This window comes from Anopheles maculipalpis, chromosome 2RL, assembly GCF_943734695.1.
Source record: "Anopheles maculipalpis chromosome 2RL, idAnoMacuDA_375_x, whole genome shotgun sequence".
Taxonomy (NCBI): Eukaryota; Metazoa; Arthropoda; class Insecta; order Diptera; family Culicidae; genus Anopheles; species Anopheles maculipalpis.
Window position 1 is genome coordinate 56,150,486 of NC_064871.1, and position 14,764 is coordinate 56,165,249.

At 42.0% G+C, this 14,764-nt stretch overlaps 1 protein-coding gene across 1 annotated transcript in view; it reads left to right on the top strand.

Moving 5' to 3' along the window:
• Positions 1-14,764, top strand: part of LOC126556661 (transcriptional activator cubitus interruptus) — a 33,186-nt gene that overhangs the window by 1,114 nt on the left and 17,308 nt on the right. The window lies entirely within an intron of this gene.

Genomic DNA, 14,764 nt, shown 5'->3' on the forward strand with positions numbered 1-14,764 from the left:
TGCACAATGCATTCTCATTAGCAAAGATGCACCATTTATTTACGAGGTAGTATAAAACCTCATTTGTAAGGTTCCATTTTGCCGCAAAACATCCACAGAGATGCTGTTGGCTGTGCCGATAAAGTTTAAATAAACATAGGATCCCTAGGTCCAGGAACCATTTAATGTAGTGAATGAATAAAATGATCATCAATCAAAAATGTATATACTTTGAATTAATTCAAAAGAATATTTGCAAAGTTCGTTGAAAACTTCGACGATACAATCTGTTCAAATGTTTCGACTGCACTAATGTCAAATAGGGATGTAGAAAATATAACAAACAGCTGGAGGGTTTTTAATTTTTTCATCATCAGTATTACAGTTGCATTAATCGCCAAGTTGATGCAAGATCGCAATGCACTCTTCAAATGATGCAAAACAATGATTTTACTTCAATAATTTGTGTGAAATAGAATCATGATTCACCGTCACACCCTGAACTGTCAGTGAGGTGATTATGTTCTAAAACACTGTGAAATTGGAGAAGTTCCACTGGTTTGGAATTGTGAAGCAAGAGCGTGGGTGCTTTTAGTGTTTGACATATCTATGAAAGCAGGTAGCTCGCGTAGATGGAAGGGACCAACAATGGTGAGCACAAAAAGGCATCTATCAGACGAGAAAAAGGTGCTAAGATACTTCCGACACCCCTTGTACATCCCAGTTCATTCTTTGTCGTTTGAGACCGACAAAAACCGGACCCAGTTTTAGGGTCGATTCATTTAAAACGCTGCAGTCATGTCTCTTGCGCACTGCCCTGAAGAAAAAAAAATTTCGACTGAAGCTGTCCTATCTCCTGCTGATTTTGGAGTAAAAGGATCGGAAACTTTAGTAAAAAAAAATGGAAAACCAAACGTTCTGACTCCCTGCAGCGTCGAAAGACCTGCCACACTTTCTTTACCATGTATTTTTCACTCTCTGAAACTGTCTTGGTTTTTCGGAATTGTACGATTACTGTCCATCCATAACCTTGTCCATTCACTGCGTGATCAGAATAGCTGAATCTTAGGTACAGAAGTGCAAACGTACGAAGCGTTACGACGGCTTAGAACAGCATTGATCTGTTCCGTTCGGTTCCATTTGCATTGATCCTAACGAGGGTCTAGCCGGTGTAAAACGGTCCGCTGTAAGGGGCCTAGAGAACCTTGCGCACTCTATGCGAGTGTGTTGCTACGTCTCATAATCATTTCCGTAGGTTTGGTCTATTGCACAATCCTTATACGCATGCCTAACCAGCAAAAGCTTACGGTTTGCTGCAGGTTTCTGGGAAGGATTCCCTCTTCATGGGGCACAGTTCTTCTTCGTTTTTTGCATATGTTTTCCCGGCCGATGTAAGAAGGAATCGTTCGAAAAAAAAGGCACGCAATGTGCGTTCCTTGTTGCTTACGTCCTGACAAAACCAAAGGCGGTACAGTGCACATTTCGGATAAAGTCCTTTGACATTTGATACCACATGTCGCGCCTTCCACTATTGGGCGCAAATGAGTAGAATGATGAGTGGAAGATAAATCCTACAGAAAGAAACGTCCACAGGATTTGAAACATTCATCCTACATTAAGGTTACACCCCGGACGTATGGCATTGAAAGTCCAAAAAGCGATACTTAGTAATTATGAAAATGGAAGATGATGTTGACACATTCGGCAGTCGAAAGTCAGGACAAGTTGTTGCTTGACCGTAATACAAGAGCATCAAATTACAGTCAGTTTTGTTTCAGCTGAATGCAAGCGAAGGATGTTTTATTTTGCACATTACCACATACAACCGACATTAGCATCTATTGGCGTGCATCTCACATAAGGCCACACATCGTTTGGTATTCTTAAATCTTTTTTGGAAACAAATGCAGTGGCATACAGTATCGGGTTGACTGTGCGGCAGGGCATATAAGAGAACGACGAAATTGAACACTTCCTCCTCCGCTCTCTTCGTTTCCAAAGGCATGTCATCTTGGTACGTGCCGGAACTGACACATCACTCTCACTCACTTTACACAGCAGCATCGGGCGTAGAAAGCACGCTTCTATAATTTAATTTTATAACATTTTTTCCCGCTTCCGGTACCAAAATGAAGACCAAAATACACATATTTAGATCTACCGGAATTCATTCATACGGACGATAGAAGCGATATGCGATGAACTTAGAATGTAATAGCGTGAAAAACGAAAGCGTTGTGAAGAAGAACTTATATTCCCATAAAATGTTATTTAAACAACAAATTATATGTTGTTAACATATGTTAGATATACTAGTATTTGCCTGTATCTGGTAGAGCGAGATTGGCGCTAGTCTTCACACGACAGGTCCAAGGTTCAAATCCCATCAGGATCGTTCCCACGTGAACTGTGACCATCCGAGTCTAGAAAACAATTCTATAATCGAAGTTACCTAGTAGGTCATTGGGCCAAGAAGAAGAATTATTTGTTATTTAATTAAAGGTCGTATAACTTAACTTTCTGAACTGAACTTCTGAACATATTTCATAGAGACACATTTCTTAGTTCTTCTGAAATTGTTCATCACAAATTAACACATATCTGTCAGAGTTAAATAGCGTATACATTGCAATGATGGTTCCCTTTCGAGGTCATGTGCAGCTACCTTATGTGCAGCTATATGTGCATCAACCTTTTCCCGGAATCTTCCTATGAAAAGGACAAAGCAACATCGATACTTTTATTGTTTGCACACACCTAATCTCTCCTTGAATCGGATACTTTTCCGACTGCGTTGCCGATCCTTGCTCTGTGACTTGATATAAAGGACAAATTCAAAAGTCATGTTTTCGACGCTGCTGCTGCTGCTGCTGCTGCTGGCGGCAGGTTGAGTTGATTTTGGTTCACATAAGGATCTAAAATTGCTTGTTGGAAAAAGGGTCCAGGGTCCAGGGGTACGAAAACAAAAAGTTACAGTTCATACGTGTTTCTTTTTATGTATCCTTTCTTTGCACTTCTTTTCTTCGTGTTAGCCCGTTGAAGAGACGAACATTATCATGGAAATGTATGTTTTTCGGTTCCTCCGAATGTGAGGCGATCCTTCTTGGAGATGCTCTGAAATGCTAAAAGTTTTGTAAAGCAAACTTGCAAAATAACTACAAAGGAAACGAAAAGACAAAAGCTGGTTTACGTTCAAGGTACACTGTATTAGCATGGCAAAAAACCGAAACTAGAGAAACCATACGTCTCTGCGGCTGCTGTTGTTGGGTCTGATGGTTATGGTAGTGGTTGCAAGATCACGTGCAAAACAGGATTTTCCAGAATTCTCGTACAAAAAGTCACAAAAAAGCCGAAAACATTAGTTGGTTTACAAGTCTTAGGATCGGCATAACACAAAACATTATACAATAAGATAAACAAGGACAACTTTGGTTTTTTTTTCCTGCAAGGACACGAACAAGGAGAACTTTAGTTCTTTATCCAAAAGTTGACAAAAATTCATAGCGCTAAATTGCGAATGTGCGCACAGAGTGCTTCGCGTATCTAGCTACAAGTACTGATGATCGTGAAATCAAAGCAAAAACTCCGTCAATCATAAACGGGGAGCCCAGAAGAAATGACGACTAACAACTTGATTATCATCAGTCTGTTCCACAATTTAATAGTTCATCCTCAACAAACAATCCCCTTGCCCTCCACAACAAACACAACTAATCTTTCACACCATCGCGAGTAAACTTCTTTTTATGGCAAACAGTGGCCAGTCCATAGTGCATCTGTATGTTTGCAGGGGGAATAGCGCTCGAGCAGGGGCTATCAATCGGCTTGAACAAGAAACCAGAACACCCAGTTGACAAGCTTCGAAAATGGCAATCAATGCATTTAATGCCCGTACGTTGTTGATGGAACAGATAGAAAAAACACAAACTATGCGATAAAAAAGCAGAAAAATCTATAAAAGGTGGCGATCGTAACGACGATGGGTTAATTATCCATACTTGTACAAGATGCAACATTTCAATTACTGCACTTAAAACACCTAAACTACTTTTTTTTGTCCAAGACTTCGTGTTCCATCATCGCGATCGCACATTGGAGCGACGCAGTGCATGTTGCTTTCTTGCTGTGCGGTTGTCGGAATTGGAGGACAAACGCTTCGGTAATGTTTGTCGAAAATCTGTACTCTCTGATACCGAAAGCCCAGCCCAGTTGGGCAGTGTTGAAGAAAGAAAATAAAAATAATAACATGCCTGCAAGTCCACCAACCGAGTTGATCAACTAATTCAGGATGCTTGTTTGGGTGCAGTGAAAAAGTGCAGCCATCCTGCCATCGTCGTATCTGCCGGTATGGTTGGAATAGGCTAAAGTTGGAAGTCATGGTGCACAAAACGACCCGTTCGACCATCTAAGAAGAGGAGGCTACGTGATCTTGAAGCGCGTGGAAATCGAAATGCCTAAAAAGAAACGATTGAGCCAACAAAAGAATGGACGAACGAACGTGCGAAAGCGAGGATCGAAGAAAACAATCATGGCCGCCAATCCCTTCGACGAGAGTGGCAGCACGACGAAGATGATGGTTTGTAGTGCCTTTCGAATCGAATCGCCGTCTCCGGCTACGGTGCTCCAGCTCGGGCAAGAAATGGGAGCTTCGGGAGGCTTTTGGAGGACTATGTGACGACTACGACGAAAACTGCTGCGAAGCGAGATGGAATGCTGGCCGCCTCAAGGCTCCAATGCGCCTATCATGCGCAGGCTTGGAAGATATCCGCTTTTGTGAAAGGCAGGCAAAGGCAGAAATATAACGAGATGAAAATACGCCATGGACGATGACGACGTCTAAGACCATGAAATGACAGTGCAAGGAAGTAGGGAGGAAGTTAGACCGGAGCAGATAGAAGAAAATGATGACCGAACGAACGTACGAACGGAGTGCAAGACACAGCCCAAAAAAGGACCGGTACTGAATGGAGAACAGAACGGGAAAAGAACTGAAAAAAAGTGCTAACCAGTTGCCGAGATCTCACGAGATACGCGAGATCGTGAAGCTTTTCTGTTTTTCTCGGAACACACAATTGCAGCCCTTTTTTGTACGCGTCCATAAGGACGGGTGGTGCGCTTGCGTCCATGATTCGATGCTAAAGTAGTAGAGAAAAGCAAACCCTGTAAATAAGCCCCCGGGTGGAGCCCACAGCACCCCCCCCCCCCACCCCTCCCCCCATCCTCTCTCAACATTAAACAGAGTCTGCAACGTTTGAGGGAGGGAGAGAGATTGTAAAAAAGGATCAAATGTAGGTGGCAAGAATCACCTAAAAGAGTGTGTTTTGATCAACACATTATACGAAGAAAAACACATTTTACTACACATGATCAACTGTGTAACGACGCTAGTGTCGAGTCAGCAAAAATATGCATTGAAATGTGAACATTGGAAGAACATGCAATCATCATACTTTCCAGCCATGGTGATGGAAAACTCATAAATTTTGGTGTTTTGTGGTTAATCAACACCTTTCAAATAGAATTTACAGATATAATAAGCAGTATTGAATCTAAACCAGAAACATAAGTGGGTTAGAAAGTTATACGAACTCGAACGACCACTCAACTGCACATACAGCACGCATAAGGACAAAAACATCCTACGGCCAACTATTCACCACGAAAGGCAAAACGAATTGATGAAGGACGTGTTACTTTCTAAATATTGTTTGTGCAAATAAGCGACACCATCCATCCTTTGAGGGCAGTCTACGATACGAGAAAAAAAACAACAACCGAGAACCGAACGCTGCCGTATAACGATACGATACGAGACAAAACGAGAAGCATGCCAACCCAGACATGCAGTGTACGCATGTATGCTAGAATATGTGTACAAAACTACGCAGGCAGCAAATGACGAGCGAGCGAGCGAGCTGCGCAGTGGATGCGCCTGTGCGTTGAGCGTTCGCATTTCACACATCATACTGTTTGTTTATTGTTATATTTTTGTGTGAGTTAATATTTGATTTCCAGCTGCCTTTCGATTGCCGATCTGGCTTCTGGTAGTGGCTGGTGTTTTTACTACTGGAACTGTTGTATTTGTCACACCCATTCAGCAGCATTTAGCTCGGAGGCAGCACCAAGGATTTGAAGCTGTTGTGTAGGGGTTTGCTGGGATTTATAAAGACGGGAGGACTCGTACCAATCGCACGTTTTCCATCGCTTTTGTTTTGTTTGGACATACTCATAAGGGTGTTAAATTTGACAACGCATATCATCGCTGCTTTGCGCTATCCACTGCCGAGTGGTTGATAGCTTTACTCGAAATTTTGACAGCTTTCCCGTGTCTTTGGGAACAATTAGCATGAGAAAGAATATCGCATCCTTTCTTGCCACACGTTAATATGTGCCGTAGCATCGCTCGAGGTCTAGCCAAAGATGGGCAGTGTTGCGTTTGCTAGCTTCCAACCATTCTTCTAGTTTGAAAGCATTTTGGTGCCAATTCCATCACTTGTTCACACTTCAACACCCTCAACGCGTTACTGCTTCCAAACGATATTTGACTCTTTGTTTTTTTTGTTGTTGGTAGACATGGATCAAATATCACTGCGCTGGTGGACAAGCCAGAGGCGTTGTGTGTGCCTGTGTGTTTCTGTGCGTTTTGTTTCCCACATGCAATAATGTAACCACAATCGGTGGCAAACCACCATGATTGGTGGTATGACGCTGATGCCGAACGAGATGAATGGGGAATAATTCGATTGAAATTGTATCTCCCAGTGGCTGGCCTACGCCGAAAGTTCTTTCCATCCGTACGGAGTTTTGGCACGCGAAGATTGCGATCGAAACAAAATGAATGATAACAAGTCAATCACAGTCTGTCAGCTAGCGGGTGCGGGTTGATGCGTCAGGCACGATCTGTCGCTGCCGAAATAATGCAGTCATTCAAGGTGATTAACGCCGCTGTCGTAGCAAGCATCGGGACCTGCTGTAGTGTAGCTGGTGGTGGTGTTCTGTTTGAGGGAACAAATGAATCCCCCCAGAAACGAAATCACTTATTGCGCTACTCGAAGGCGAATCAATGCAGACAAACTCGAAAGACTTCAAACTTCGACGGTCGTTAAAATGAGCACGGAATTCACGGCGGAATGTTGAACGATCATTAATTTGCACCGGTACGATGTAAATGTTTTTCACCTCTTTTTTTATTGTATATTTATGTACATACTACATATCGGGGTGGCCCAGTTGTGTAGGCGACATCGGCGCCAGTCTTCAAATGGCAGGGCCGAGGTTCAAATCCCATTCCGGAACGTCCTCCAGTAGTGAGGACTGTCTTTCCTCACTACGTGGTATTTAATAAGTCAACCAATATGGCCAAGGTCGTTCCTAAAAAGATAAATACATAATTTATTACTTTTATCGATGATGTATGTCCATCGGCAGGAGCGCTAATTTTTAATATGAAATCAAGGTATACAAAAACTGTAATACTCGTTTGATGTTGAAAAAACCACGCAACAAACTATTTTTACCGTATTTAACAATAAATTGCAAGAAATCCAAAAGCTTATGTGCAACTAAATTAATCCTTCTGGACACATCAGGTTCAATATGAAGCCCTCTGGTTACGGTTTTCATCCATACCAGTAACATAGCATAATGCTCTACTGATTCAGTTCGGTATCGTATCAGCCATTGATGGTGCTGTTTTACAGGAATGTTTCTTAAGACTACCGTCTAGCGATATATTCCCCCAGTTATCGTTCTCCTCTTTTTCCATCGATTCCTGTTGATCCAGTCATGAGACGCACCCTTCTGTCATGCCCATCCGAACACGTCTTTTCTATTCATTTTTTTTCTGGAATTAAGATGAAATGCACTTCAACCCAACCGAGCCATAGTCCTTAGCACTTGGTTCAGAGCCTGCACATACCTGAAATCTCCCGGCTTGTTTCACTGCCATGTTTCGTCTGGATATGCTTGTACATAGCGGGTTTGAGGTGGAATAAATGTTAGGTTTGGTGCCCAAATTCAAGAAAATCGGAGTATGCGAGAAGAGATAAATTTAAAATTGTAATGTCTTTGTTAGGACCAAAATAGGAAGACTGTTTTGGAAGCTATTCATGCAGGAAAGCGCAGGTAGATTTTTCCCCTTCCTACCGTTTACGCTACCCGCTTGAACTTTGTGTATTATTTTCACCATCTTCGTCTGCCCAAGATCTACTTGTAAAACCGTTTTTTGTAAAAGTTTCTTTTGTAATGTTTGCGTCCTTTCTTTATTGTGCAACATATAGGTATAATCACCGTCGTAATGCTGCGATGCTTCAGTTGTGTTACATTCAATTCGTATTGACACGTCAAATTAGTTGTGCAATAATTACAAATTTTCACAGCATATCCTTCGAATAACGCGTATGACTACAGGACATGTAATGGTAATAATGGCTTATGACGTACAACAACACAAAACGTAACATCTTTATATCGGTACGTTGAGAAGCGATCACGATCAACGTTCAAATGTCTATAATAGAAACTATTTAGGTGATTAATTTTGCCATTTTTCAATCAAGAACTCAAACTGAATAATGTATAGCCAGTTGAAATTTGGATGAAGGTTCAATTCTATATGCAAGTTTTCATTCCTACTTTACCGAAAGTGGAAATAAAAAAAATGAAACAATTTTTTGTTTCCAAAAAACTGCTAATCCTGTTACTTGCTGTTACTTGCTAATCGATAGGTTAAACACAAACAACATTCAATTGCTGTGGTTGGCCCGCGATTATCAGGTTCGTCGCTGGACAATGTAATCTTTTGTTATTTCTATCCGTGGTGTCTAAATTGGCTTTAAAAGTTTGTCTTTCGCCACACAGGGTAAAGAATCAAGCAGAGTAAAGAGAAGTGGTAAGCTGAGTGATCTGAGAATCGGTCCGACGAAGGAAGCCATACACGCATACCAATCAACAATCGACTACATTCGTCAAGCTGGAAAAGCGCTAACGAAAAGCGACAGCAAGCAAGCAATATTTCACGATCCATCGAAAACACTAACCACCGGAGTAAACATTATATATATATGTGCATCAGCTGCTGGTGAAGCAAGAAGCGTGATGTTGGGGTTTTTCGTCTAGCTTTACGGATTTCGAGAGACGAGTATTGACGATTGTACACAAATAACTGCAGACGCCCGTTATGATCGTATCGGGCGTATCGTGTTTATGTTTGCTGTTTTCGTTATCATCGACCGAGGATTACCGGTTCGTACGTATAAGCACGGGGAGAGATTTAATCTGTTAGCTCTATGGTTTCCAGCAAGCTCACAGCGCAGCCGACGAGCCGACGGAATGGAGAACAATTTGTTTAATTTATGCTGAAAAACTTTTTTTTCTCATGGACCAATCAGCAAAGCACGGCACGGTACGAAGGCGAAGGCGGAAGGTAGAATGAAAAATGACTCAATTTCTAATCATAACTGCAGGTTCTGTCGGTTCAAAATAGACGGGTCGATTTAGCGACCAGCGTTCGTACCCGATCCAGGCCTGTTGGTCCATGTGTGTGTGTTGGTGAAAGTTTTTGATTTGAGTATATATTGAAATATTGTGTCCACTTCCTCAACGGCTCATTCCACGGGCGCGGACAATCCTGTTGAGAATGATCGCATAGAACCTTTTTCCCTCGGATGACGCTTATTCGATTAGGCAAATCGATGGAATCTTTTTTTTTCCCTACGTTCGTTTTTCGTTTGCTTCGTAAAGGAAAATGTAATTTATATGTAAATGTAGATGATAGGTTTGTGTTTTTATGTTTTTCGGCGATCTTTTGACTCTTTGCTTGCTCGTCGCTGGGACGGATGACGACTGTGCGAGTGTCAATTGATTCCGTCCAATGACCCGTGGCATGAGGTTTGAAGATCGAAATATTAGGTTAGTTTACGTGTTCTCTTTTTTCCGCTTCACACTTGCCTCAACCCAAAAACTTTCTTGAACAATCGTCATGTGGAACGAGTCTGCAGTTTCCTCGCAAAGCGTTGCGTGATTTGTTGTTTGATTTATGAGCGGAATATCTTGTCCATTCCAATTGGCTGTTTTTTTGTAGTGTTGCGTATATTTTATGTGGATCTTCTGCCGCATTATTGCGGGAGGGAAACGTACCTCTCAAATTTTACAGCTTTGTAAATTTATGCCTTCTAAGGGATGGAGTGTACAAAAAGGTGAATAGACAATTGTAAATTTAAAAAAAAAATCATTGCAGTGGAGTTGTTCACGAAGAAACAGTATTTTAAAACAAAATACCTTTGTATGAAGCATTGTGGATATGTGAGCTAATAAATCTGATTCTTTCGTTTATAAAACGTCGTAAAATTGGTTAAAGGTATGAAGCAATAGCATTTCTGTGTAAATTTATTGTAACAATAAATCTATATTAAAAGTTTCAAGTTTCATAAGGAATTCAGTAGGTCCGATAAGCATGGCGCCACTTATGCCCGAAAAACTCACAAAACAATCCTATTTCCTTCTACCGGACATCACTTTATGCTATAGCATTCTAGACTCAATTAGACCCTTCAGATAACGTACGATATGATGTCAGAGTAGGCAAGAAATGTTAGAACCAGTATTACTTTAAACGACTGTAACATAAGGTTGCTTTCTTTTGAAAGCTTTGCTTTTAGTGAGCAATACCCTCAACCAATCTATTACATTAGACTGACCAGTAGTTGGGTCATCTCACCCGATATGTGTGTGTCTCTAGCGGGCCGGTACGACGGCGTTGATGATCATCTTCAGTCCGGTTTGTCGATTACTTTTAGATTGTAAGTTGATACATGTTTTTCTTTGCCCTAATTGGAACGTGTCAAGTGCCTGCCTCAGAGATGCCAAAGGTTTTGCCTAACGACTTTATTTTAAATCCCAGCGACGGGGCCGCCTCGCCTATCACCAATCGCGGTGAATCGGAAGATGTTGAGTAATTTTTTAGTGAATCATGCGTCGACCCTTTTTTTTGGGTGTGAGACCAGGTAAAAACCTCCATCGTTTGCTTCTTTCCGGTCACATTCCGGATAAAGCGATAGACAGTTGTTTGGTTGGTTTTTTTGTTGTTGTCTTGGATAGCTTCGAACCTTCCGTTTTGGGGTTGCTAATCATATAAAATAAATTTAACGAATTGGTAGCTTAGGTGCGTGTTAGCTTCTCCTCGCCTATTCTGCGATGTGGTAAGAAAGTGGGAAGATCTTTCCTGAATTTCCTTCGACAAAACCGGTCACTAGCGGCAAAGCTAAATCAAATATTAACTGCTCGTAGATAAAACCGTCCACGACACAGCGCTAAGCTCGAATGGAGAGATGATTATTATTTCTGCCGTAGCCTGTAGCTCGGCGTGTTAGTCAATCTATTCTCAGGACGTTGGATTGGATTCTCAGATCGCATGTGTGCGTATACGTTATCTTCTTAGCATTGGTTATAATAAAGTTTTCGGCGTCGTGCCATGAATTGCCAGGCTTTGGCTCGAGACCGGACCATACAAAAATCCATGGTAAAAAAAAACTGTATGTTAATCAGCATTTCTTTGACACCACACGCGGTAACACATACAAATTGCTTAATTAAAATGTTGAACACGAGCCTACGTTTTCCCACTCTACTCGACCTGCCTTGTGCTGTACTACAAGCAAAACCATTTTTGGGAGTTGTATTGAAAACGTGTTTAAGGAATAAGCTGAACGATAGCATAACACCTTAAATTTTACCTACATTCAAAGCAAACAGTTTTATTGGACAACCTTGCTGTAATAAAACAGCGCGTGTCTTAACCACAGCGTAAAGACCTAAGCTGTAGGAAGAATGGTTTTGTGTGAATGAATTGATCCTTGAACTATTTTCATGTACAATAACAACAGTGATGCGTCGTTGGAATATTGGTACCGGTATGGGTCTTTTACAGAGTATGGGTGACATAGTAACGAATCCTACTCCAATTCTATCTTATCCTTGTTTTTTTGGGATCTAAGATTCCGCTAAGGGTGAATATCAAGTCAGGGTCACTGGGAAGCATTCTGGGTTTGATTCTCTATTTAAACATGGTATTCCTTTCGGCAAGAAATTAATCAAACAATGGTCAAGTGTTCAGTAAAATCGTCGAGACTCCAATGCATAATCTTAGGCCTAATCTTCAATCTTCAAATTTGAAATTCGAATAATTAAGACATTATTCGTTTACCGTTTGACAAAGTTCCTGATGATGATGTCCATACTCCATTAAGACATCATCCCTGCATGCTCGTCCCGATAATTGTCCAGTGTGTTGCTAAACAAAGTGCCCAAGCCAATCTTATTATTTGAACTGCCAGGTTCAGTTCGTTGCACGAAACCATCCGTCGCTGTCGCGATCTTTAGTTTCGCGAGTTGCTTGTTGAGGTCATGTTTTCATCCTTATCTACCCACCGATGTTTTGGTAGGGTCAATCGTGATGGAAGATTGCTATCTCAAGATCCCAATTTCTCGATACCTCCTTCCGGACCAATTCAACGGTTGGTAGGAGAGGGTAGGTTCACATGAGCTCCCACAAAGAGCTATCTCATGCCAAACCAGTTTTGATTAAAATGTCCCGGACAAGTTGAGAGTATTTTTATGATAATGTGAAAACGGGTAGGTAATATTGGTGGAGCGGACACGAGTACACGAGGTTCCTGTTAAGCGACCCAGTGCAACCGAACGCATGTCAAACTGATGACATTTGTTCCGGTAGGATTCGTTGTCCCCAAAACTTATTCGTGGCAGAGCAAGTTAGCACACGTCTTGTAACTACTTCGCGTTCCTGATTCTCCGGTTTGAGGTTGATCATTCGAGCGTTCTTCACTTTCGTCTTTGCACCGATCTAGCGGCGATGATTAATGTTTCGGCCTGGAACGTACGGACAGCATCGTCCAAACTGCTGCACGGCTGGTACAGAAAGTGGGCTTACATCTTTGCCGCTGGCCAAGAATATGCCGCGATCGAGGCGAAGAGCGCACGGAACGTCGTTTCCCGACAGCGGGTCGACACGGGCCGGTGCCTGTTATTTCTGCGTGTTAGCGCAGCACAAATGGAGCGGCAAAAGTAAAAAAGACCAGCACAACTTAACGCTTCCCGTGTACCTGGCTGATGAGCGTGTTTTCTTAGGTGATTCTTGCCGAATACTTCCGAAATTAGCCTCTAGCGTTGGGATGTATGCGCGCACGTTAGTGGCGGTAAGCTTAAATTGGCAAGCAAATCATCTACCAATTTCATTTGACCTTCCACACCATAGAGAACGTTCAGAGGCATCGATTGGAAAGGACAGGTCATGGAGGAAAACGATGATAGGTCAATTTCTTTGAATCCGCGGTATCTTCTAGTTCCAATGCGAAGGGCGGCGAAGTTGTACACTCTTGGCCGGTGTTTTTTGTTGTTTTTTTTTTTTCGGATCGTCGAACCTGGCCTGGGTTGCTATATCATCATTAGGTCTTGTTCTGATCCGTAGCTGATGACTCAATCAAATCGAAACATAATTAGACGTTTTTGAGGTGGCAAAGTATGGTACGCGACGATTGTAAGGCGATCGTAGGAAGGTGCGATAAAAAGAACATTTTGAAATTGTTTACAAATAGCATGCGAAACTGTATTAAGAAATTCTGGTAAGCTTTGATTGATACAGGGAGGGTTAAATTAATTGAATGACACATAACTGTGTATGCTGAATTTTAGTTTTTACTTCTTACACCGAATACTACAATATAATGATCATAATATTTGATACGAAAAATACTTAATTATTGGATCTGAAGGCGTTATTCAACGGTGTTGCTAGTTTAAGCATGCATGCAAGCAAACTACGAATTAATTGTAGCTTAGATTTCAAGACAAGATCGGTCAATCGCTGTGGGGAAAAGCGAATTACGGCATCGTGGCACCTCCCTGGCTATACCATGACGGCACGTCCCGCAATTGCAAGGAAGGAGTGAATGATCAATAAATTATTAATTTGACATCTGTTATTCCAGCAATTCAAAGTGATCGATCAAGTTTATCGGCCTCAGCCCGTCAAAGCCACCAACGATCCCCCACACCCAACCACTGTTCCACTGGCGTTCTCCATTTCTCGACCCTTATGAGGAGTGTTTGCCCGGGATTAAGAGCTTTTCCATCCAATCAATCTTCCCTCGGTTTAACCCAGCAAAACACATCAACCATCGACGATTGCGCTGTGATACTGTGCCGCGGCTACAGGGACGACGATCTACAAGATTGTTAAAAACGTTGTTTTCCTTCGTACTCTTTCCGACGGCATCCTCCCGTCCTTCGGCATGGAGAGTTGATTGGTATGTGAGTACGCGCGCACACGCCTTATTCAACATTCGCTTAGCATCTTGTGCGATTCCTTCAGGTTACTTTTGATTAGGTTGCTACAGCCGGCCTACCCGCCCGATTAGCCACGGTCGTAGATCATTGTGTGGCTCGGAAAGCGAGCAGAACCTGCATCTCAACGATCCCGTCATCATACGGCCAAGATAGAAATCGGTGCGCCGATATCTTCTGGCTGGCTGAATCTATTCAAATGATGTTAAAGAAAATTCTCAAAGCGCGGAAGTTGTCCTGAACGTGGGAGAAAAAGAATATAATCAACTCAACACACACACACACACGCCTTAAGTTGACTGTGTCGTATACGAAGGAGAGATGTTGGAGCAGTTTCTTTGGGTTGGTTTGGCAAAATTTCCTATGTTCCCTTTATATTTTTGGGTGAATATGGACCAAAGGCAGTTTCATTAGCATGAGTGCATAA